The sequence below is a fragment of the Hetaerina americana genome, unplaced genomic scaffold, assembly GCF_022747635.1.
Source record: "Hetaerina americana unplaced genomic scaffold, ioHetAmer1.1.p SCAF_6, whole genome shotgun sequence".
In the NCBI taxonomy this organism is placed as follows: Eukaryota; Metazoa; Arthropoda; class Insecta; order Odonata; family Calopterygidae; genus Hetaerina; species Hetaerina americana.
This window is the reverse complement of record NW_027287205.1, coordinates 18,757,224-18,782,359: the sequence shown is the minus strand read 5'-3', so window position 1 is coordinate 18,782,359 and position 25,136 is coordinate 18,757,224.

The following is a 25,136-nucleotide window of genomic DNA, read 5'->3' as shown; positions in this document are numbered from 1 at the left end:
ATAACCCGACGAACGCACCAATGTACAAGACTTTTATGATCTAGATGTCAACTTTTCTTTGTACATAGGCTCCACACGGATTTGAACCCGTGATTGATAACCGAAAGCTTCGCCAAGTAGACTTTACCGCAAACCTTTATTGGTGATTAGAAGTTTGTATTCGTTTTTGAATTCATATTTGTCAGATTAATATTCCTAATAAAGAGCTAACAAGAGTTTTTATTTAAGCTAAAAATAATCAATTTTTTCAGATTTGTAAACGTTCGTTCTTACTTTTGAGATTTCATTGGCTTGTGTTTCAAGAGTGTGGCTCTTTGACCTGAATACATCTTTTACCTCTGGAACGTTCATAGATTTCACTATAGATGCTTTTTTATTCATCTTCCTGGTCTCGCGGTCATTAAAATCAAGTCCATCCATGTATTTTCCAGTTTTGCCTTTCCTCTCAACCCATCTCCTCTTCCCTCAAATGTCCGTTTGGCGATATAATTTTAACTCTACTCCCAACATGGCCAAACCAGTTTAGAGAACTTGTTTCATGACTTTTCAATTAGCGATGTACACCAATTATATTTTTCATCATCAAATCGTTCTTCACGCTCTCTTTACTATTTTAATAATATACACTGTTCGAGTATCTCATACGTACCACATTTTTTGACGTTAATGCATTGTCACACCCGTTAAATTTGCATTAAAATACTTTATTTAACTATAGCTACTTCCTTCTCTCTAGCACATATATTAAAATGTGTAGTATGAAGTCTAAAACGTGTGCGTGTTATTTCAAAGTTTAACCTGAACGAATTTCCTGTAATCCATTGGCGTTAATTAGGTCCGCTCCAAGGTGTTATCACCATACAATTAGTACGTTTGAACGATTTCATTACGCCAATCTGCGGTCTCCCTTATCGTTTATTTGTACCATGGTCGGTGGAATTTTATGTTTCAGGTCAAGGAAATAAAGTTTTAGCTCCAGCATTTCCTCTTCAACCCCAGAGTCAAAATGGCACCGCCACCTTCCTCCCACTCTCCCCCGCGTCCACCCACGCAATCGTTAGAGGGGGGGGGGTGGAGAGGAGACCCTTGAACCAGAGAATGGGTTTGCTCCACATTTCCCTCTATTAATAACCCACGGGCCCTCTGCGTCTCTTTCCTCAACACACCCCCGCACTTCTTCGCCCTCCTCCGTCCTCGCCCCCGCCTGCATTCCCTGCCTTCCTCAAGACGCCCGCGAGTGCTGTGTCCGCCGTTCCTGGCGACGGCGCGACGCTACAGGCGCCGTGAACCCCCCCCCCCCTTCGCCCCCTCCCCCACTCCAGCCAGCCTGCACGCACAGATTCCGCGCGGTCACCCTCTAAGTACTCCCCCACCTCACACCCTTTGCGCTCTCTTCGGCCATTCTTTCCCCATGTCCCTCCTCTACTACTGCCAGGCTAACGAACATGACTGCCCACATTGTTTCCACGCTTGGCTCCAAATTGTTTAAATACGGCAAGCACTAACCGGTGAACTGCGGGAAAATTTCAGTGGCCCGAGGATAAAGTTCCAAGAAACAGCGAGATATACCACATTGTATACTTTTTTATACTAAACCAGATTTCATTATTTTATTATAATTATGTAGCTTAAACTTATAAGTTGTATTAATAAAATGAAAATTTTATGGCCATTATTTTGTGTTCGTTTGTGAATTTAAAAAACAAAATCATGTCATTGGTCCAGTGAATTAAAATTGGAAGCTTGCTGGCTGGTAAAGTCCTAATGGTTGACAACCGTTTTATTACATAGCAGGTATATGTATATATGTATATATATATATATATATATATATATATATATATATATATATAGTATATATATATATATATATATATATATATATATATATATATATATGAAAGAACTATCGATATATCGATACATATAAAAAAGATTGTCGATGAGACTCTATTCATTGTGTTTGGTACAACGGGCTTCAGAATTTTTCCTCTTCTTTTATTTTAAAAAGTATTAGCCATCAAAAAGTGAGAATAAATTAATTCATGAACAACTTTTAAACTGAACAAAACGATATTTGCGGAATTTCAAAAGCAATATTTACAGAAAATATTTATATTTTATTCGGGTACCAGTTCCTCCTGAGAAACCAGTAACGACACAGAAAAAGAAGCATATTCCCCGAATTTTTACGTGTGAATTTCGCTTTTCGTTAAGCTTAGCGCAAGGCGAATTCTTTCATTACCTTTCGAAACAGCCATGGGGTTGATTTCTCTGTAACTGACCTTAATTATATCGCACAATAATATCCTATCATACACAGTTATGGTTTTTCTAGTTCTCGTGTTGCTTTTGCGATATTTCAATAACGTCCCCATGCCAACGGCACGAGTTTCCTTTCATATAATTTGAAATGTGGTATACTTTTTGTATGCCAATTATTTTAAGAAATGTAGGCTCTACATGAACACTTAATATAGATAAGGATTCAAATAAGAGAAATGGATAACCAGAAGTAGGCATATTATGGTAGTATGTATGTCAGTATGTAGTCAGTATGCTTTGATGAACTCATTAGTTGAATAATATATGACCAGAATAAAGGAGCAAGTCCCCTGGTGCACAACCGTAGGACAACGAAGCACCGACGCCCCTCAGAAAATGTCCAAGGAGGAACTTTATACCTGGTAGGACGCGATAAATTCATCCGTTATTTGAAGGCTCATGTATACATACTTGTATGGAAAGTAAATAAATACTTGGGTCAAGAAATAGGAACTAAATGTGATACTTGCACCATCTGGCGCCTTGTTTCTTATTTACCTATTTAAATGTGCTATCAAAATGTTACCTTGGTTATGATTATTTTTTAATATTGTTTTCCATTAGAGAAGCAACGTATACTTTTCAGTCACACATAAAAATTATGATAATGAATGCACTAATTGAAAAATCGATACTATTACAAATATTTATGTATTCAAGGCTACAAAATGCTTGCGGTTAGTTTCAAGGTTAAATAGAAATGGAAAACTACTGACACTAAAACCTTTATGAGCCCACTCCGATACGCGTATTCCATTTAAAACTTGAAAACATACCACGGCCTTTTCTAACCTCCAATCCAATATTCTCACTCTTCCGTTCGTATTTTCCGATACATTTGCAAAAGAGTTCTCTACCAATTACCCAAATGTCGAAAACGCCCGTCTGCTGTCCCAACGGCCGTTCGTTAGATCTTATATTTGGATTTGCAAATGGATAAAATGTGAATTGGATTCGAGATAAACCACAAGATAAATGCAAGGATATTTTAGGGAGCAAGTTGTCCCATGGGCACCTGGCACATCCTGCCCATTGCCTTCGAGTAAATTATGCATCTTGGAAAGACATTGATTGTGGCTCTCGGTAAATCACAGGAAAACCTTTGACAGCTTAGTTCACGCTGTCGTGAACTTGGTTCTGCCCCGTGGAATCAGACTTCCCTGTAGTACATTGGTCCTTCGGGAAGAGCAATGTCAAACCTCATTCCCTTTCTCTGGGATTAAAGAGGTTCACCACAGTCATTCTCTATCAGTTTTCAAAACTTGAAAATTTTATTCCATTTGTCTTATGCTGGAAACGAATTGCATCAATGGCAATCAGTCTTCAAGTTTGTCTCATTCACTCATGGTGTCACTAAATGTTTTCCACGCCCTTGTATTTATTACTTAGGCTAAGTAAATAATTACAAACTAAAGATTTAAGACTGGATACTTTTGAAGTATCACCTAACCCACAAGTGGACTGGTCCCTTGATATAGGGAAGTAAGTTAACTTTTGATGTTTAATTAGTAAAGGACAAAGAGTGAACGATCTATCATTGCTTTGCCTGAATGGGAAAATTATTTGGGTTACAAATAACAATTACGAAAGCTACGATTTAAAAATTGAGTACGATAATACCTTTTCCGTTGTTCAAGATCTGAAGAGTAACCGATTAGATTAGAAGAATACTGATCTGATTTAACAATAATATGCTGATCTGATTTAACAAGAAGAATGTATTAATAGAACATTGAGAGATTAATTAAACAAGATTGATACAATAAATAAAAATGTTGACGGGAGACTCTCATTGAAAAGTGGAAGTATTAATTGAAAAATTCGCGCATCCTTTGTTGTGGGTAAGCAGAACTACCTATGGAAGATAGTTTAAGGGTAAAGAAAACAGGAAGCGTAATATGAAGTTAATGAAGACAAATATCATATAATTGTCCCAGTTTATGTCATTTAGAGGCTTCAACACATTTTGTTGAGCTTCCTAATATACGAGGGTGGACCCAGAAGTACCCGACCCAACAAAGAAAACACAAAAATTTGGAAAATTTATTTATTTTTCAACATAATCTCCTTTCAGCTCCATGCACTATTCCCAGTAATGTTCCATAAGTCCGATAGCCTTTTTATAATAAGAACTGTCTTGCTTCTCAAAATAGCCATTAACTGCCGACATCACTTGCAAAAACCTTTGACCACCGAAGCCATTGTTTCAAGTTTGCGAACAGAAAATAATCCGAGAGGGCTAAATCAGGCGAATAGGGTGCATGAGGTAGCAAATCAAACTTGAATTCATGAGTTTTGGCCATTGTGATAACGGATTTGTGAGCTGGTGCATTTTCTTGATAAAACAACACTTTCTTCTTAGCCAAATGCGACCGCTTTTGCTTGATTGCTTCGCTCAAACGTTGCAATAAGTTCGCATAATACTCGCCGTTGATAGTTTTTCCTTTTTCAAGATAGTCAATGAAAATTATCCAACGCGCATCCCAAAAAACCGCCACCATGACCTTGTCTGCCGATGAAACAGTCTTTGCCTTCTTTGGAGGCGGTTCTCCCTTTTGAATCCATTGTTTTGATTGTTGTTTTATCTCGGGTGTGAAGTAATGGACCCATGTTTCATCCACGGTTATGAAACGACGCGAAAATTCTGCTTCGTTGCTGTGAGACTTTGCTGAACACTCAATTGAAACATCTTCAAGGCACTGGTTTTGCTCGAGTGTGAGCAAACTCAACGTAGGATTATACGACTCCGAGAAATTTAAGTTTTTTTATAAAGAAAATATTCGGAGATCAAATTAAAATTTTTTATCGTGGAAACTGGTGCGTAATGGGAAAAAGGAACAATATCGAAGGATACATCTTAGAGATAGTGGAAAACCTGTCATGCTTTCTACTTTTTGGAGACGGCAGATGTCAGGCGTGACCTCCGATGGCACTTTATAAACGTATTATACGTAAAGTATTAAACGTAAAGTATTAAAACGATGATGATCGATAGCCCACGCTCCATATTCTTAAGGAAGATGTGCTGAAAACAAATGCTTAATGGCAGTACAATTTTAAATTTAAAATATTGTGATTATAAAAGGGCAAGATGGTTAAACTATTTCCACTCTTATATTCTTTTTTTATATTCTTGGTTTGAATACACCTATGTGAATAGTGGTGACTTACATATTTACAGAGTAAAGTTAAGCATTTACCTGTAAAAAAGGGTAATAAATTAAATTGGGGTATTGGGGAGAAACGATCATTAAAATTTGTGATTTCCACTATTGTATTTTTATTCACACGACCCGGTTTTCACCTCGTGTCATCTTCAGGTGAGGATGACACGAAGATGACCCGAAGATGACACAAAGTGTTGAAACCCGGGTAGTTTGAATAAAAATACTATAGTTAAAATCGCAATTTTTAGTTATCTTTACTCTCCATTATGGAAAGTTTCGACAAAGTTAAGCCTTAAACTATACATTGAATTAGGATATTTCAAATACAATACGACTAGCTAACGTCTGATGCAACTCTTACAAGCTAATGAGTTTAATTTGAAGGAATCAGGATAAGTTGATAGCGAAGAATTAAAGTCTGAAATTTAACTAGATGTGTATTTTTTCCAGTCGTGAATGTTCTGGAAAATACTTATCCAAGTGAGTTGGGAGAGACCGATGTTTTCTCACCGGGCATCGATTTTTTCGCATTCTCACGGAAAATTGTGGAGAAGAGATGATACTTCATCTTTATTCGGTTCGCACGAGATTCAAGAGAAAGAGCGCGGTCCTTTTAATCCAACCTGCACTCCGGTTTCCCATCAGCCGTGGTATGAGGCGGGGGGGGGGGGGGGTCCTCTGTGGTCTCAATTTCGCCTCCCCCTATCTTCTCTCCACTTCCCACTCTCCCTCCTCCGTCTCCATCACCCCCCTACATCCAGCCCCACCCTGGTAATTGGGTTTTCGCCCCCGGGGCTGTGTGTCTTTCGGCCCTTTACCCTTCATCCCTCTCTCTCTCTCTCAAGACGCGAGAGGCCATTCCTGCTCCTCCACCTTCCTTCCCATCTCTCCTTTGTGCATGTGCGGGCAATTAATCGAATAATTGAAGCTGTCCCTCGACGCCTACGGGCCCAGGGGTCGCCATATGGGACCGGCCGTTGATTTAGGGCCTGCTGCTTAGCGTCTCGGGGGATGGGAGAGAGGATTGCGGGTTGATGGGGCGGGAAGGGGCACCAAGGGTCGGAGGCGGCTAATCATCTCCCGCTCGGCGCTTTGCTTTTCTTGCCCAAGGAGAGCGAGTGAGTGAAGCGGGATTTAATGAGCTGCTAGAATTTTACGGCCTACAGCCTTACCAGCGTAACATAATTTTCTTTGTATTCCTTCAAAAGAGACGATATTAAAATCACAACTGAATGCACAAAAACATTTTTTTTAATACCTTCGGGCCTCGATTCCTTAATTCGATTTAAAGATTTCTCCACTTCTTTCCAATATTCATCTGAGCCGTTTGGATGCATAGTGAATTGCCCATTGAGGAAGTTTGCCTTTCTCGTAGTAGTAGTAGTTATTAGGGGAGGTGAGCTACCGCTGAGGTCATTTGTGCCATCAAAGATAGGTTTGTAATTTGGTAGCAATAGGGAATGGAGGAAGGGTGAAGAGAAACCCGTCGTCGGTAATGACCTAAAAATACGTACTGAAAGACGCCAAGTGATCTGTAATCTAAATTTTCATCCGACGGACGGCGTACTCACTTAAAGTGCTCCCTACATAGCACCTCAAGTAGGGATAGAGATGGCCATTGAAGTTCATGCCATCCTTAATTGAAATCGGGGACCTCGAAATGGGAAGCCAGCACGTTATCCTCCACGCCATGCAGATACTCTTGTTCTCATACCTCCTTCTGTTGCCAAGAAAAGGAAAAGCGTTAAGCAATTTTTTTCCACACTAAACGTATTTGGTGCTAGGATTGGTTGAGGAGGACAGAGGGCTGTTGGGAGAGGTCCAAATGAGGCAGGAAAGGTGGATGCAGAGTATTTTGACTGGAGGGAGAATTTGGTCACTGTGATAATGAGGGGAGGACGTTAGGCAGGCGAGGTAGGTGAAGGAGATGGATTGACATATGGGAGGGAGTTAATGGATAAAGAAAGTATTTTTGAATTGAAGAACAGGGTAATGTATAGTGTATGTTTGTCTTATTAAATGGAGCTAAGAAATGCATAGATGATCAGAATGTGTCCATCCGAAACTAAGCCGAAACAATATACGAGGGTCATCCGGAAAGTAGTACCCGTTCGTGCCGCATGAAGTGCTGACGACGCGAGTAGCCGCTGGACGAGGTCAGATAGCTTCAGTGGCTTGTCTGCCTTCTCTGAGCCAAGTTGCGTGACGCTAGCATTGCCTGTGTTGTTTCTGTGATTGTTTACAATGTTTAAAAAAATTGAGAACGCCGCCAGTTGTGAAGTGAGGGCAGTGATTAAATTCCTCAATGCAAGAAACGTTCGCCCATGTGATATTCATCGCCAATTAAAGGAGGTGTATGGAGACAATGTAATGGACGAGTCGTCTGTTCGGCGGTGGTGTCGCAACTTCAACATGGGGAGGGGGAACACACACGACGATGAGCGTTCGGAGAGACCGTCTGTCATTACAGACCAACTGGTGAGCTCAGTTGACGAATTCGTGAGGAACGATCGGCGCGTCACAATTGATGACATCTGTGAGCATTTTCCCAATGTTTCTCGAACAATTGTTCATGAAATTGTTAAACACCATCTGCATTATGCAAAAATTTGTGCAAGATGGGTCCCTCGCGTATCTCAATGAGCTGGCGGCGAAGGACCATGCAGCAGGAATACAGAAACTTGTCACACGTTATGACAAATGCCTTAATTTGCTTGGAGATTATGTTGAGAAGTAGTTTAAAGTATCCTCTTTCAAATAAAATTTTCTATGTTTGTTAATATTTACTTTTGTGTCTTTATTTCACGAACGGGTACTACTTTCCGGATGACCCTCGTACTACCAAATGTAATAACCTATTAATAATAATATAAGTATCTGAAAAGCCGTCTTCTCATTGGATCCCGACGAGCCCCTCCTAATTCGTCTTAATACCCCATATATCGCATTTAAAGAGCTGCAGATGATACCATGACAGTTGCTTTTGTGAAAACATCCGATAAATGTGCCGAAAAATAGGAATTTCACAGTGTGGGAGTCATTTTCTCTGCCCAGGAATCGAACCCGAATTCCTCGAATCTCAACTGAGTGTTTTAACCAATTAAGCTCTTGACAAGTCCTGGACTTTTACGCTTTGTGATCAGTCGTTAAGGTTTCGGGTTCCGGTCAAAATGAATGATTTTTACGTAGTAAGATTTTTGCATTTGAGTAAACATATTATTCTGTGATGATTCTTTTATTAATGTGAATTAGTTTTGAAGTACGTTAGCCATCAAAGGAAGCAATGGGAGGGTGAACATGCTGCCCATCCAAGGGATTCGAAGCACTGTCTTGGGGAGCCCGTACAACCCAATACTCGACCTGCCTTAGGTCGAGAGAGAATACCTAAAACAGAGAGTCACGCAATATTCCTAATATCCAGTTTTAATATGAGATCATAAACATGCGGGAAAAAGTTGGACGCTCAGTATATTGTTTCTGGAAACATTAACCTTTATAACTAAAGAATTTCCTCATCGCAGCTTCTGAAGTGGCTTCTTTAAAATAGGTATTATTTCAATGTTCTTAAAAAGAGGAGCATTCTCTTTAAAGCTTTGGGTGTCATGGTTCCAATTGGCCGCATACCATGTACATTATGATATGCTGTTATTTTACATGTTGAGTGTCTGCATCTTTGTGCAAATTCTCAAGACACTCATAGGGGTGTCCTTTTGTATTTCATTAGAAGCTCCCTATTGGTGGATCCCCATACTCTATAAATATATATATTGAAATTGATTCGAAAGCGGTGTACAAAATTATCCTTTTCACATTCATAAGTAATAGAAGAATAATAGTTAATTTTATTCAACTGAGCGAGGAAACGTTTAATATTACCAGTTCTTTGATACGGTTCAAGTGGGATATATTTTAGTTAATATTAATTTTACAAGGCTGTATCGTATATAGGCAGGATGTTCCCTGATTTGTTTGTTGTATATACACGTATAACGTGTGTATACATACGAATATTCATATTTTCTCTCCTTTCCCTATTGAAAAGTTCCATAGCTTAGGTTTGTTGTCATTAATTAATAGGTTGATCAAGTAACACCATTCCTAAATATTGTCAAAGTCTTATAGTTTACCACAAACGTCGTTGAAATATTAATCCGTGCATATCAAGGCTATGTCGTCAGTATATACATTGGTATATTTTGCAGAGCGTAATCTGGCTGACATTGATTGGCTGAACATTTTTCCTTGTAGTATAATAGATTTTATAGATATTCGTAGCAGTATTCAGATTTTTATTTCTTTTATAATGGCTGTTCTGTGTTTGGGTAGGAACGGAACCAAAATAAAGGAACTACGAAATCCAATAGTTTCAAGTTCACGCATTGAAATTATAGAATCGAAAACTTTTAGAAATTCAATGATTATTACTAATATGGAACAAATAGCATTAATTTCATTTCATCTCCCACAAATTTCTGCTACAGCAATTTTGCAATGCTTATTTATGACATCCGTACTTCTTGGCAATATGGTTTTGAGCTTGTATTGCAAACTCGTTGAATGATCAGCTATGTGATGTTCTATAACCTTCTCTAGTTCCGGTATTATCTATATCGGTCGATAGTTGCCTGTGTCTTTCTTTTTACCATTTTTGGGAAAGATATGGCAGTGGCGAATTTTAGAAATGATTGTGCTGTTCGTATTCAATGTTTCAATGTTTATATTTATCTATTTGGATATCATTTCAGTCGTGTTACTAAGTTCAACTAACTTCAATAGCTTCATGCTACCTTTACGATTGGCCTGTGCAAATGTTATCACGAAAATGTTTAAATCCTTAAAACAAGAAAGCCCAGGCTACGACAAACTACGCACTACCGAATTAAATCAGTCATATTTATTTTTTTCTATGCACTTTGAGGATTTAAAAATATTATTGCGATTTTTTTCTATGAAGTGTTGTTTGAAACATCGCATTCTCTCAGATTAGAATTTTTTCTCAAGACACTGTGGGGAATCGCTCCATGAAAACCACGCATGAATCGCAATTAGGCACATTTTATCACATGATTCCATTACGCAACAACTTCCACAGAGAACACCGAGTGGTCCTGTAAATACGAGTGTATAACTACTGTCTTTACGCATATAATACTGTCTTCCACCTATGTTAGCCAATGGCCGAGACAGTTCGGATAATTTGTGTTCAGAGTTCATTAATTCGTATCGCCACTACCACGCAATGCCCTCCAAACTCTTTCCTTCTTCTTACTGTCTCTCCGTAGCTGAGGTCCCTCCTCCCGTTGGAGGGATTAAGGGGTGCTCATGGCGGTCGCGTCGGCAGAGGGGATGGCACTGAGTGGGAGGGGGTCGAGGCGTGGGAAAGGGTCAGCTGCTTGGTCCGACGCTGATCCATCCATCAGGGGTCATCCACGCCCCTCTCCGTGCCTCCTCGGCACCATCAGCACCCTGCCGCACACTACGACGCACCCCGCAATCCTTCCTGAACAGATCCCCCTGCCACCTCGCACGCACTCATTATCCCCTTCGTACCTCACACTCCTCCTGGATCGGTCCCACCGAGTGGTTGTCTGTATACCCACTCCGCCTAATGCAACAAAGCCTTATTTTTACCGGGCGCTCCCATGGGTGAAATTTATTATTCTCTGCACACGCGTGAAAAAGTTAATGAAGCCACTGTGTGTTGTTTTACAGAGTTTCGGCGTCAATTGCTGAGTGTATTTCAAGGATATTCAATAGAGTCGTGGAAAGCTACCCCCGTAATCAGAGTGCTCGCGATGTATTAATGTAGTATTTTTATTTGATAACAGCAAAAATATATCAGCATCATGTGTTGTATTTATTTGATAACAGCATATCAATGCTTACAAGCTAGATGCCATTCCAAAATTACGGATGTTTCATGGTCATCAATCACCGCCATGCGGGTATTTCAAGAAGTGCAAAAAACATTCGTCTTGATGAGGATGCCGGTTAAAACGAATGATTTTTACACTGCGGAACTTTTTAAGTTTCTGTGTTTCAGTACAGATCGATGGATGAATCTCTTATCTTTTGCGACATTTCTTCGGCTTTATCATCAATGACGCCAATTTCTAGTTCAAAGCAAATTACCATTGTATAACCTTCTATTTGACTTTAAAAAGCTAAAGTTTCGCGTGCCGATTATTTGGAAAGCTGTTGAATTTGGAAATTAACGACTTGAATAATCCGCATAAAAGACCGTCTAATATAAATTTTCAATTATCTTAATAAAATAGAGACCTCATTGGGTAAAGACGGAGCTGACATTGATTTATTGAGACTCATGACAGATTTACACGCAGTTCAATCTGATAAAATAACTCAATTGAATTCTTGGATTGATATACATAGTAAATTGCTCGTACGTAAAATTGGTCTTTTTATGAAATAACACCTACGACGGGGAATGCGAGAAAGCGAATGGCATCATCGGTGTGTTGTTTGATAACATTGTAGTAAATTGCACTCCAGCAACAATGATCCTGATTGGGGAAACAAGTTAGATATATCTGAAAAACTGCATTAATGAAACTGGGCCCGAGTAGTGAAGAAATATTCAAATAATCAAATTAAAAAGATTTGTCATTTCTCGAAATCAGGCCTTATCTTGAACACGCTTCGAGTATTTGACACACCACATAGACGTTCCAATTTCTAAATGAAACAAGTTGCTGGAAAATGGTTAAAAAGTTGAGAAAAGCTGTCGGCTTTGTAAAAACGTTATTATGCAAGAGCACAAAACCTCGTTTACCACGTTTTTGGAATGTTGTTCTGGGAGCTGCTGGAGACCCGAAGTTCCCCAACTTGTAAGGATTAAATTATTGGATAAATATTAATCTTATTATTTTAATTCTGACAGAGGAGGGGATAGTATTAAACTCTTACTCTATCGCTAGAGCAATTTCTTAAAACAAGAACTTCATTATCATCTGAATTACCAAAAGCGGCGAGCGTGACAATGTGACGTTAGAAAGATAATCAAGTCACCTTGGTTACTAAATAATGGCTGCGGCAGCATATAGATGATGGCTGGGATGGATGGAAAAGTGACGGAAATGACAAAGAATATGTTGTAGGCCACAATCAACTATCATTTATTTTACAGAATATTGACTTTCTGCATTGAACTCATGCAAGCATAAGGACTCTAGGTCACCATTTATTTTAGTTACTTCTGCATATATTTTTAATTGCCATTTATCTATTACTACTTAGCTACTTCTAGTGTTCAAAAAACAAATCTTTTAGTTAGGGAGACTAATGCATTGTATACATATATTGTATACTGAATGATTTACGACGAAGGAAACTTCTAATGGTGCCATATTACCCCAGATCCACATTTTATTTGTTTGTCACCATTCAATAAAATCACATTTAATCCAATGTACAGGTTTTTAAAAAATAGATTGCCGGAAAGGTTCCCCGAAAAGAATGCCTAAGATTTTTATAGCATAAAATAATTGGAGGTCCTTAGGAATAATGATAAGAAAATTAGGTTTGCTAACAATAGCACATTGAATTATTTTAGTTTTCAATTATCGGATATCGTATTAATTAATTGAATTATCTTATCATTCTACTGCTTGGACATTTTAATATTCCGCTCGTCAAAGTAGCGAATATTAAGTCGTCACCTTTCTCTTTTGAATTTCTTACTATTTCGGATTTTGTACATCAAGCATACTTCAATAAAAACAGCGGGCAATTACAATTTGTCACTGTTTGAGCATAATTTATAAAGAACTAAGTTTCGATGATTCTGAATCATTTTCAGATATAGATGGGAATATGTGGGTAGACCACTAGGCTAGTGCTGGTTAAATTCCGATTGAAACCTCTTAACTTCCTCATTTCCATCCAGACTATGCACTTTTTTTCGCGGCCAGATCTTCTACTGATACAAATAAAAAGAGAAGTTTCGGGCGTGATAAGGTGGAGTATAATTTTTAATTAAAATTTGGCAATTTTCCACAAAATAAAATTTATTACGACCGGTTTCAATGTAACTACATCATCATCAGGTAATGATGACGATGTAGTTACATTGAAACCGATCGTAATAAATTTTATTTTGTGGAAAATTGCCAATTTTTAGTTAATTCTATTGATAACTCAGGCAGCCGGCTGTGGTTTCTACATTTGCTATTAGCAACCTCTTCATTGATGAGGCCGCGCCAACAATCGTCAGCCATTCGCCACCCAAGTTCGACTGAGTTTGGAATAACCATGTTTTTTTTAATTTCACAGTTACTTCGTCAATCATCTAAGCTGTCATTTCTTAATAAACTTCTCCTTTCCCTATGAGGGTGAAAAGAAACTTAATACTTCCACAATCAAGATTTAATATTTCACGACCATGGTTTCGCTGCTGCGCATCATCGAAACCATGATCGTGGAATATTAAATCTTTATTGTGGGAATGTTAAGTTTCTTTTTACCCTCATCATGAAGGAATTCCACAAAGTTAAACCTGAAACTGTTATGTTTCTCCTTTCCCATAATGGCACTACCACTATCACCTACCCACCCACATTCATTTCCCCCACAGGTAAATAAGTTAGCGTACTAATATATTCAGCACAGAGATAATAATTAAGTTAAAATATTGTAAAACTCCAATTATTGATCATTAGTTAGAATATAATTCCTCCGTAGCATGCTTGAAATTTTGTAATCTGTGCAACTGTGCCAATCAATATTGAAATACTACGATTTATTTGAGTGCCAACTGTAATGATGTTACCCTCCGTGGATATTACACTCAACTTGCTTGAAACATAAAATGGCATCGGTTTTTTTCTCTAATCGCCACAAAATACCCAAACCGGTGTATACATTGGATGCTCTCAATTCCTCTTCTCATCTCCAACCCCCTCCCCAGGGCTCTACGGAGGGTGGTTAATCATCTCGCGGTCTTTAAATTCTTCCCCCACCGGAGCGGCCGGCCCTTGCCCATCGTCACCGCAGACTAATCGCCGTTCGCTGTGGCTGCCGTTGGTACAAAGCTCCGCGCGAGATACACGTGTGGTAGCGGCTGTCTTCCCCCGTAATCCACCCCAACCCTCCCAACCCCTATCAAAAGTTAACCCTCGCCCTGAAATTGTCGAGGGAAGGGTATTTTCCCGCGAAGGCAGCGTACCTCCGCCACTGAAGCTGCTCTCAAAAGGGTGGTGGAGCCCTAGTGGTCAAAATATTTGACTTCTCCTCGCATCTCAAGGCCCTTGTGGGCGAGGGAGAGGGGGAGAGACCGCACCCGCTAAGGGGCGCGGCCCCTTACATTTATCTGGAAACCTCTGCAAAACTCTACCACCCACTTGGACCCAAATTGGGCACCGATTCACCCCCACCCCTCTCCACCTTCACCTCTTCAACCTCTCCATCCACGGCCGCCTTGGAAACGCCCTACTGGGTTCCCTCCGTCGGTAAGCGGGAAGGGGAGGAAGACCCGTTGCCGAAATCGGCGCGCATTCGTATCACAGTAGTGTTCGCGCGCTGAAAATTAGCTATCATTTGAAAGCATGACCGTTTACTGTATTTTCGTGAAATTATTTAACATTTAATTCTGATAGCGTGAAGCAAAAACCTTTCAACTATATGCGATAACTTATATCATACGATACATTTCCTCGGAATAAGCAAATCTGTCGAAATTCTTATCAACAATTATTTCATTTTAGTGTGAATTCCTTTCATTATGTCTCTCAAATGCTGCAATTAAAAATCTTAAGATATAGTATTCACATGCATAATTTTCTATCTTCTACGCTTACTTCAATGAATACTTTGAGGGCAGTTGAATGATAAAATAATTAAAAGTGACATATGTTTTACTAGGCAAGCAAATGAATTAGGAATGATACTTACACGGCAATGGTGGTAGGTAGTAAATTTGCTAATGCATGAAATTACTTGCAGCATAGTTTCTTTTGAACAAATGTCGATATTGAAAATTACCCAAATAGTAATATGTCAATTGGTGTATTTATAAATTTAAAAAGATGACAAGGCTATCTTAAGGCCTTAAAATATAGCTGCCCTTTTAAACTATCCTGGTGCCATGTCACCTGCAAGCCCGCTAATTTTTTCAATTCAGCATTACTACTTGTAGTTTACAGTTAAAGCTTTTGGATGAATGTGAACTGAACATGGCTGTATTTTAGCTTCGTCTAAAGAGACAGCCAGATATCTCATGCCACAAAAAACCCTTCTTCAATTCTGCATACTTCCTCCCTTCATTTCTTCAAACGTGCCTCCTCTCTTCTCCAGCTACCTCGCTTGACTAATGCACTCCCCTCTGAGACAGTCTTGAACAATTCCTCATCAACCAAAATATTCTCCATCCAGTTTTACTGCCTTCTTTGAATTTCTCCGAATATTGCTAGTAAAATTTAGTTTGAATCGATTTGTAAAAGTGGTCCGATCTACTATAGGAGCAGTCAAATGAAGACCCAGCACCCGCGATAACACACAGTCTGCGCGAAAGGTGGCAACACTGTTGTCACGTATCGATACTGGCATTGCTGTGATGGTAACACTGCATATTGACAACTCATAGGCGCACGCAGTTGTCGGGTTATGTCCTTGCTAGTGCTCGGACTGATCTTGGGTCTTCGTCCGTTAGGTTTTCATTTGACTGACCCTCATACATTATTGGCGTTACTTCACCTAACCATACTAATAAGTAAGTGTTCATTCATCACTTGGCGTAAATTATTTAAGTGTCGTAGAATAGAACTGTTTATCTTGCCATTGCAAGCAAAGGAGTATAGAAAGGCATAGCCAAGGATACATTTTAAATTAAAATGGATTTCGATTGACCATAGATAAGCAGAATGAAAGAATCAAAATGCCCCAATAGCCGAATTTGGAAGCACCATGCAAAAGCAACTATAAAAAATATGCTGTTTTTATTTGCGAAATCACAAATGCACAATTTTCCGTAAATAAACGTTATATAAAAAGATTTTTTCACTCCATTTTGTAAATGAATTACCGATGCATTTAATAAAAACTCTACTTTAAATTATAGTCAACTCCTCATTAGCACCATACATAATCAATCCGTCGATTGGCGTGTTGCATCCTTCCAAGTTTCACACATACGAGATGTGAAATTTCTACAATATTTAATCTGAATTGTTCTAATTCCAAGAAACGAAGCCATCCGCTAATAGACATTTCAATGCAACAATTTCAGATAGTACAAATTTCAGAGTTTAAAAGGACGCATCAATAGCTTAACATGCAAAAGCCCTCGGCCGGATATCGAGGGATCCGAGTTCGTATCCCGGTCACGGCGAGTGATTTTTACACTCTGAAATTGTTGCATTAATTTTTCTACGTTATATAAATCTTCAGTGTTTAAAGCTTAAAAAATCACCATCTCTATCTATCTCTCTCTCAACTTATCATCCATTCAAATATCATGATTTCTTGGAATTGCATGTGGCATCTTTACCCCACTACTGCTGTAAAATTCGCCATTAGTAATATTCTCCAGTGAATTAGTTTTCTCCGGTTTTCTTCAAACTCATATCTCGAAGCACTGATCATCCCTCATGTTTTTTTCCCAGGGGCCAGGTGTCATGACAATGATGTGCGATGCCTAAAATAAAGTCATAAAAATGTGGTGTTTCAATTTCTTGCTTGTTGTGTCCTGGCTTCCGTGTTGTAGGATGGCTTTCGTGCTGCATCATGGGGTGCAGTTTTTTAGTTGTTTTGCGGTATATGTGTATGCATGAGTATTGGATGAAGGGATTTTTGCATGAGTGTTTGCGCTGCTGTGGGTGTAATTTCCCGTGTTGTTTTTTTGCATGTGGTATTTTTCCTTTTTACGGTTGGTGACCTAACACCCCCCGCCACACGCCCTTGCGGCGGCTTGCGGGGTATTATGTAGATGTAGATGTAGAAGTCTTTACCAATAAATTCCTATTCTACTAGACTCTTCCTAGACTATTCACTTGGCTTACCAGAAATGTTACCTTGAATGTAAAACATCGACATTCAAGTATTTTTATGATGATTTAGCGTCGCCACGGCTGGGCCAAAAAAATACCATGCCCTTATAAAAAATGAGAGGGGTTGATAAAATGTCTTCCGTCGTCTGTTTTGGGTTGGGAAGGCTCAGTGAGGAATAGGGAGAGGGTTGGGGATACGATGAAGAAGGGAAGGATGGGTGATGAGGGTTGAGGCGACAGAGGAGCGGCGTGGACAGCTAGAGGGTGACTCTATCCCTTCCGCCCCAGGAAAAGGTCGCCCTGGGGGGTGGAGATGGGAGAGCGGGGGGTGGAATCGCTGAATTATGCACGGGAAAAGGTGGGATGGACTGTTCAAGGCTGAGTGACCTCGGGGAGGACGAATGGGGAGAAAGGCAAGAAGACCACTCAAGCCCCACCCCATCCTAGTCTGAGTCTCCCCCTTGTCCGGCCGAAATGTCGAGAACGCTTTGTCCGATTCATCCCCTTGGAGCCGGCGCTTGGGATGGCTGTCCCTCCAACACTCCCGACCAACTCCCACGCAAACCTTTCCTGAGGCACAAGGTGTGATCAACAAAAGACAGGACTGATTTTATAACTTGTTTATTTCGACGGATACAGCTTAAGCGAAATTATCGCCCTCAAAGTACATGTCTTGGCTGACGACACACCTTTGCCAAATTTCTTCCATCTCTCGAACCCTGCCTGGTAAGCCTCCTTGGGGATCCTCTTCAGGTCCGACGTACAATTAGTTTCAATGTCCGCAATAGAGCCGAGGTTGATTTTATCTTTGGAAACACAAGAAAAGTCTGATGGAGCCACGTCTGGAGAGTAGGGTGGCTGCGGGATCACGGAAGTTCCGGTTCTGGTGAAAAACTCTGTCACGATCAGCGCCGTGTGAGCTGGCGCGTTATCTTGATGGAAACCCCATGCATTGTTTCTCCACATGTCTCTTTCGGATCACTGCGACCCTAAGCCTCTTCATAACCTTTAAGTAGAAATATTTGTTGAAGACATTAAGGGACGTATTCGTAATGAATTCGGAATGAATTGCCCTTGTCATTCGAAGAAACACACCAGCATGACCTTCACATTGGACCGAGGCATGCTAGCTTTCTTTGGTCGCTGAGAATGAGGACCTTTCTCTCGAGAGGACCCGGCCTTTGTCTCAACATCATAACCGTAAACCCAGGTTTTGTCACCGGTTACAATGGTTTTAAGAAACTCTGGGTCGGCATTGCCTCGATCAAGGAATTCCTGATAAATGTCCTCACGTTTTTGTCTCTATTCATCAGTCAGCACCCGCGGGACGAAGTTTGATGCCACGCGCGTCATGCCCAAAAGGTCTGTCAAAATTGTCTGACAGGATCCAAAACTAATGTTTAATTCTTCAGCTATCTCTCTAACAGTTAAATGGCGATTTTTTCGCAACAAACCGTTCCCCTATTTGACATGGTTGGGGTCTGTCAAAGTGGAAGGCCGCCGGCGCGAATCTGGTGCGTTCGCGAATCTTCATCTGTCGAGGTTCTGCCCCATTTAAAACGTTTTCACCGCTCAAAATACTGTCTTTGACTCTTAGTTTCATTAAAAAAGGTTTGCTGAATCTTTCCAAATGTCTCCGTAGCACTTTTGCCAAGTTTGAAACAAAATTTCACGCGCACACGCTGTTCCTCCAGCTCCTTCATTGCAGCTGTTGCACGCGGCGACGAACAGGTTATGACACGTACCGCTGCTGCTGCGTAGTGACTCGACGTAAAAAAAAACGCAACAGCTCTAATTTTAGACATCAGATGTGTCGCTAGATGGCGCACTGTGTCTCGTTTCGATCCGTTGAACGATTTGCGCAGAATAAAACAGTCCGGTCTTTTTTGATCACACCTTGTACACGACCAGAAAATACCCCTAGAGTGCTCTAGTTCCGAGGTCGAAATAAGTAACCCTTCATTCAATAAGTCCCTGGAATCGTTCAATAAGTCCCGTGAATAACCAAGAAAATAACATTTGTTTCGTAAAATTCATCAACATAATTACCTTCAAGAGATATACATTCATTTCAACAAACACTTTTCTTACTTTTCGATACCATGCTTGTAAAACGATTTGTCCTTGTTCTCACAATAAGCTTCAGTTGCAGCGATGACTTCCTCATTCGAGCCAAATCTTTTTCTCTGGAGCATCTTTTTGAGATCAGCAAACAGCCAGTAGTTTCTCTGGGCTAGATTTGGACAATACGGTGGGTGGGGAAGCAGATTGAAGTCCAACTCGTTCAATTTGACCATTGTTTTTATTGACTCGATGAAAGATGATTTCTTTCTTCTTCATGTGCGGTCATTTTTTTGCCATTTCGTCCTTCAGAAGCCCCAATAACTCAATTTAAAAGTCGCTATTGATAGATTTTCCTTTTCAAGGAAGTCGATGTATGTTATTCCTAGCACATCCTACAACAATATCCCGTTCAATAAGTCCCTGGACTTATTGAATGATGGACTACTTAAAGTTCCATATCTGACTTTTTTTTTAAATGAAATCAAAGGTGAAATTTCTCGCATCCCTACCGAAGAAAAAAGATTGGAAAAAGAGGATTATCCATGAATTAACAGGAACAATAACTACGGCCGTACGAGTATTATGGGAAATATCAACCCCAGCTGTACTCTTAATGGTGAGCAAAGGATATGGTGAGAGAAAACTCAAGGTAAAAAACCTTTTTTAATTTAATTTTTTAATAAAAAAATTAATTTTATTGATTTTATTTTATTTTTTAACCTTGAATATTCCCTCACTATATCCTTTGCCCACCACTAAGAGTACGGCTGGGATTGATCTGAGGATTATCCAGATATATCATGAGTGGATTTTGCGCAAAGATATCGCACCTACTCTCTTAATTTTTAAAAGTTGCATTGATTGAACCGGATGCAGTCTTGGGACTCAATTAATTTCATAAACTATTCGCAGTTTAATTTTTTATTCTAGGCTGAGCAATAACGAGTGAGTTGGCCTTGGAGAGTGCCCTTTTCGTCCCGGGGAACCGAAATGCTGCGAGCCAGACCACCACACAAGGGATGATTATAACCCCTGGCTGCAGAGGCAAGCGCCTTGGTCCGAGCTATTGAGGCCACAGAAGAGAGAAGATTAATGCTAGGACTTGCTACATCGCCACGCGCCATAGGCCACAGTAATTCACTATTGCTAAGCTGCAATAAAGTGATGCAAATTAATGCTGTAAAAGTGGATTTTTAAAAGAGCACTCCACACAGTGGAATGGCAACTGCGAGAAACAGGACTTCAATATACGTAGTTTCCTGAGTGTTCCATCTGCTAGAGTCGAATGAACCGAATCTAACCATTGATAAAAGTGTAACTGAGAATAACATATGAAAAATTCCACCCAACGTCAAAAAGTATGGATAATTCGTCTTAGTCTTTTGTATACAATCTAAGAAATATTCCCAGTCAAATTGTTTGATTCAAGCTGGCACCTTTGATTGCATTACCAGCATCGCCAGCTACCGCCACTACCAGCATTTATTTCCAAATTCAAGAACCTATTTAAATATCTACAGCGGAGGTGGATATGCTAGAAAACGGGCCTACGCATCGTGTACTGAAATGAGCCATGAGTGGTTTTACAGGATGGACAGTATTTTCAGCATACAGAGTGCATCTTTGTAATTATAAATGAAGTCTATGTGACCTGCTATAGGCGCAATTGGAGGTTAAGATGGAGATCATTCCCCTTAGAGATTCCTAATGGTTTACTGTAAGCTTAAAAAATGCTCTCTGTTCCATTTCGATGCTCATCGAGGACAATTAAGGGAATTGTGCTTCACCGATTTGCTAAGGGATGCGAGAAAGCAATGCGAGTGTCTTCTCCTTACCCGTTAATGGTATGGCTCCATACAATAGATCGGTTAATTTTTTTTTAACCTGATGAAGGTATAAAAATTGAATCTTTCCACGACGTGTAAAGATAATTGAGACTTGGCTCCAAGGCCGAGATGTGCCCCTTATATCTAGACAACCCTCGAGAAATTTTCTATCCCACCCACGTGACTGTGCTTTGGCCACGCCTATCCACTAAGTTTTTGTCTCTAATGATCGAAATTACTATTTGGTGAAAAAATGTCTCGTTGAGGCCCCGATTAATCAAAGTGAAATGATACATGCATGCGATTTACCATGCGATAATTCTATACGTTAGTAACTATCATGTGCTTCATTATTTTACGTGAAAGGGATTTCATTTCGTTCAAATGATGCCTGCCTATTACAGATAGGTTTTGAATTGTCCCTGAAAACTGTAATCAACTCTTCTAAAGTGAACTTCTTCTTCGTTACCCTGCATTATTTTTGCCTTAAGTTATTCGTGTGGACCTCCTGGTCTATCATCGGGCGCCTCCCAAGATAAGGGGAATGCTCCCAGGATATGTTGGATCCTGGGCAAATTATCCACTCACGGTGGATCAAAGTCTACGCATCTACCATGGAGAGAGTATGCCACCCCAAAGTCTAAGGGATACAACCCTGAAAGGGCAATTCGGTTCCGGAAAAAGGGAGGTTGGGCGACGGGCGAAAAATACCCGTCCCCCTAAAATATTCCAATGTCCTTTATCAAGACGCAAACTCTCGGAAACTGGACTGCTCTAAAATAAAATGGCAAATACTTAGGAGAAGTTCAATAAAATTTGGTAGATGGAATAAATATGCAACGGCTAAATACAGAATGCAAGGAGAATTTTGCAAGAACTCAAAAGTTAAAAGAGTAAATGTTTACCCCTTAACGTAATCTAAGAAGAAAGGCACAGGGATGGAAATTATAAAGAATGTACTTATATATGATGTTACTCCAAGGGAAAAGAAGGCCAAATCAGGAGTTTCAATAGTGTTGTAGGAGAAATATATACAAGACTGGGGAAGAATCCTAAAGGTTAATACAAAAATGTATGCCGCTGGTTTGCAAATACTTGTTTACTAATTCTGCTGATGGTTATTGACGAGAGCATCGCAAAAATGTGTAAACATTTAGAATATTTGAACTTAGCATACAGCTGAGTTGCGAAGAAGACAGACACTGAATTGAATGTGTTGGGTCAAAATAATAAAAATTCAGATGCATAAAAAAAATACACCCGCCAATCCTAGTGGACATTGTCCTCTAAAATTCCCAAGGGCAAAGCTCAGAGATGGATGCAACGAGAATAAGTTCCAGGGTTTCCAGATTATAGGCAAAATTAAGTAATTAGAGAAAGATTTCAGGTGCTAGAGAATGTACTACATAGGATAAAAGGGAAGATATTGCCTTGTTATGGACCATGTCTAAGAATGAATTAAGAATAATTACCCTTAAAATTATGGAATTGGGAGGCCCCAGGCAGAAAGGGAACGAACGAGAAGTAGATTGGGGCAGGAAGTGATGTAAAGCACATTCTGAAAACATTGAAAACATTCATATTAGGGTTAAATGACCTTAAGGATTTAGAAAAAGGACTAACGCTGTAAAAATATCGCAATAAAAATATTCTTCGTTCTATCTATCTACATTTCAAGATAGATAGATATATAATCCTATTCTTTCCCTTCATTAACCTCGCTTACCTCATATTATCTCTTTTATCACGATATCTCACCATCTTTCAATATTTCAGGTAATCGTTTTTCTGGCATCGGGTTTTCTCTAGCCAACTACTCTCTTTTTCCGGAAAATGTTTAAAAATTCGTCGACAGTCATCATCTCTGGCTAACTCATTTAATTAAAAGTAAAAAACACATGAATTTCAGGAAAACACTATCAAATGGGGAAACTTTAACTGAGAAAAAGTTTTTGTTTCCATTACTGAAGAGTTTCAGCACACTAGACTCGAGTGGTAGTAGGAGTAAATTTATTGGATACTTCACCAATTATTATCCTTCATCATCACCTATAGACCCCTAAATATTAAATGAAGTATTCGACCTCTAATATTATGAGATTCATCATCAGTATTTCATTCTTAAGGCTGGTTTACTGCATCCCTCCATTCTTCTCTACTTCTTTTTACGTCCTCCTTAAATTGTCTTATGGCCCTGTCTCTTGGTCTTTCTTTCAGGATCATCCTTCAATTTTCCCTTCAATTATGTTCCTAATCCAATCCATTGTGTCTCAAGGTGTGTTCAATCCATCTAGTTTTTCTTTGCCGTAGAATTCTACACATGATTCCTTCCTCTTCTGCTCTTCTATTTATCTATACTCCCTCGTCCCTCACTTTGTCTGTACCCTCTAATGCATCAATATTTAAATAAATGGCGTAGCTGACCGTTTTATAAATTAAGTTCACAGATTGTCCATCTGTATCACTGTATTATAACAATTTACCTCAATGTTTTAGCTATTTGAATTTTTTTTTCGATTTGAAAAGGTAAGAGTCCATGAGAAATATATAATACGAAGAGCATATAAGTACATTTTTTTAAATACTGTCACCCGGACTATATGTCATAACTGACATCTTGATATATGCCTGTTATTCTATTAAGGATGGAAATCACTTGACAGCAGCACCGAAGCTTCAGCAATCGCGTCTCCTTCAGTGGGGAGATGGCCTGCGGACGGTCCCATTGGGCTCGCGAAGCGGAAAGGAGAGTCCGACAAGGAAAGGAGCAAAGAGGGAGGAGAGAACCTTTTTTTTCTTTCGGGCTGGAGAGGATGGGAGCTGGCCGGGGGTGAGTGAGGGTAGGAGGTGGGAGAGGGCGAAGAGAAAGGGGATGGAATGGGTTTCTTGTGATTGGGTAGGGAGGGGCATGAGGACAAAGGAGTATCGATTGGGAGTTGGCGTTTGGGTCTCCCGGTGGTCGATAGTCAATTATCGCTTGTTGATGGCTTTGCCGAGTGGGATCGGAGCCTTTGCTAGGGAGAGGGGGGAGGGGGCGAGTGGAGGAGGATGGAAGGGAGGGGGAATGGGGGCAGGAGTTGGGGGAGAGCTCGGAAGACTGAGGGCGTGGCGACACCGACACGCCTTTCCGCGGTTGCGACGGAGGGCGGGGCGGGAAGATGCGGCGAAAGGGCCGGCGACTCTGGGGGCATTCATGCGAGCGCGCCCTCTCACCCTAATGGGTTCGGGGTGCAAGGGGCGACGTGTTTGGGTCGTGACGGGGTGGGGTAGGTATTTGTGGTGGGATGAGGAGGTGGGAGATGTGTGGCGTCGGTGGTAATTGGAGGTGGACAGGGAAAGAGGAAAAACTCTCCCCTATTGTACGGGAGTGAGCGGACCGATAGAGAAAGAGAGAGAGAGAGGGACTTCATTCGCCCAGTAGGAGGGAAGACCGAATGGGTGAGGGAGAGAAAGAGTAAAAGGTTTTGCTTTGAATTATTTATCTCCCCCACTTCTCCCTCTTAGATCTCCGCTACATGTCGATGTCTCGACACCATGGCGATATTTTTTTCTTATCGATTAGGTCAGTAATTGTAAGGCAGTGATATCTCCGCAGAGATTAGTTCTTCGATATGGGGATTAGGAGCATGTGGTAGATCGGAAAACGCACGCTTATTTATTCGATACACTATATAATCAATAGGAACGACTCAAGTTCTGTTGCCTATCGGGTGATAAGAAGCAAGTATGCATCGGTAAAAAATGGTTAGATA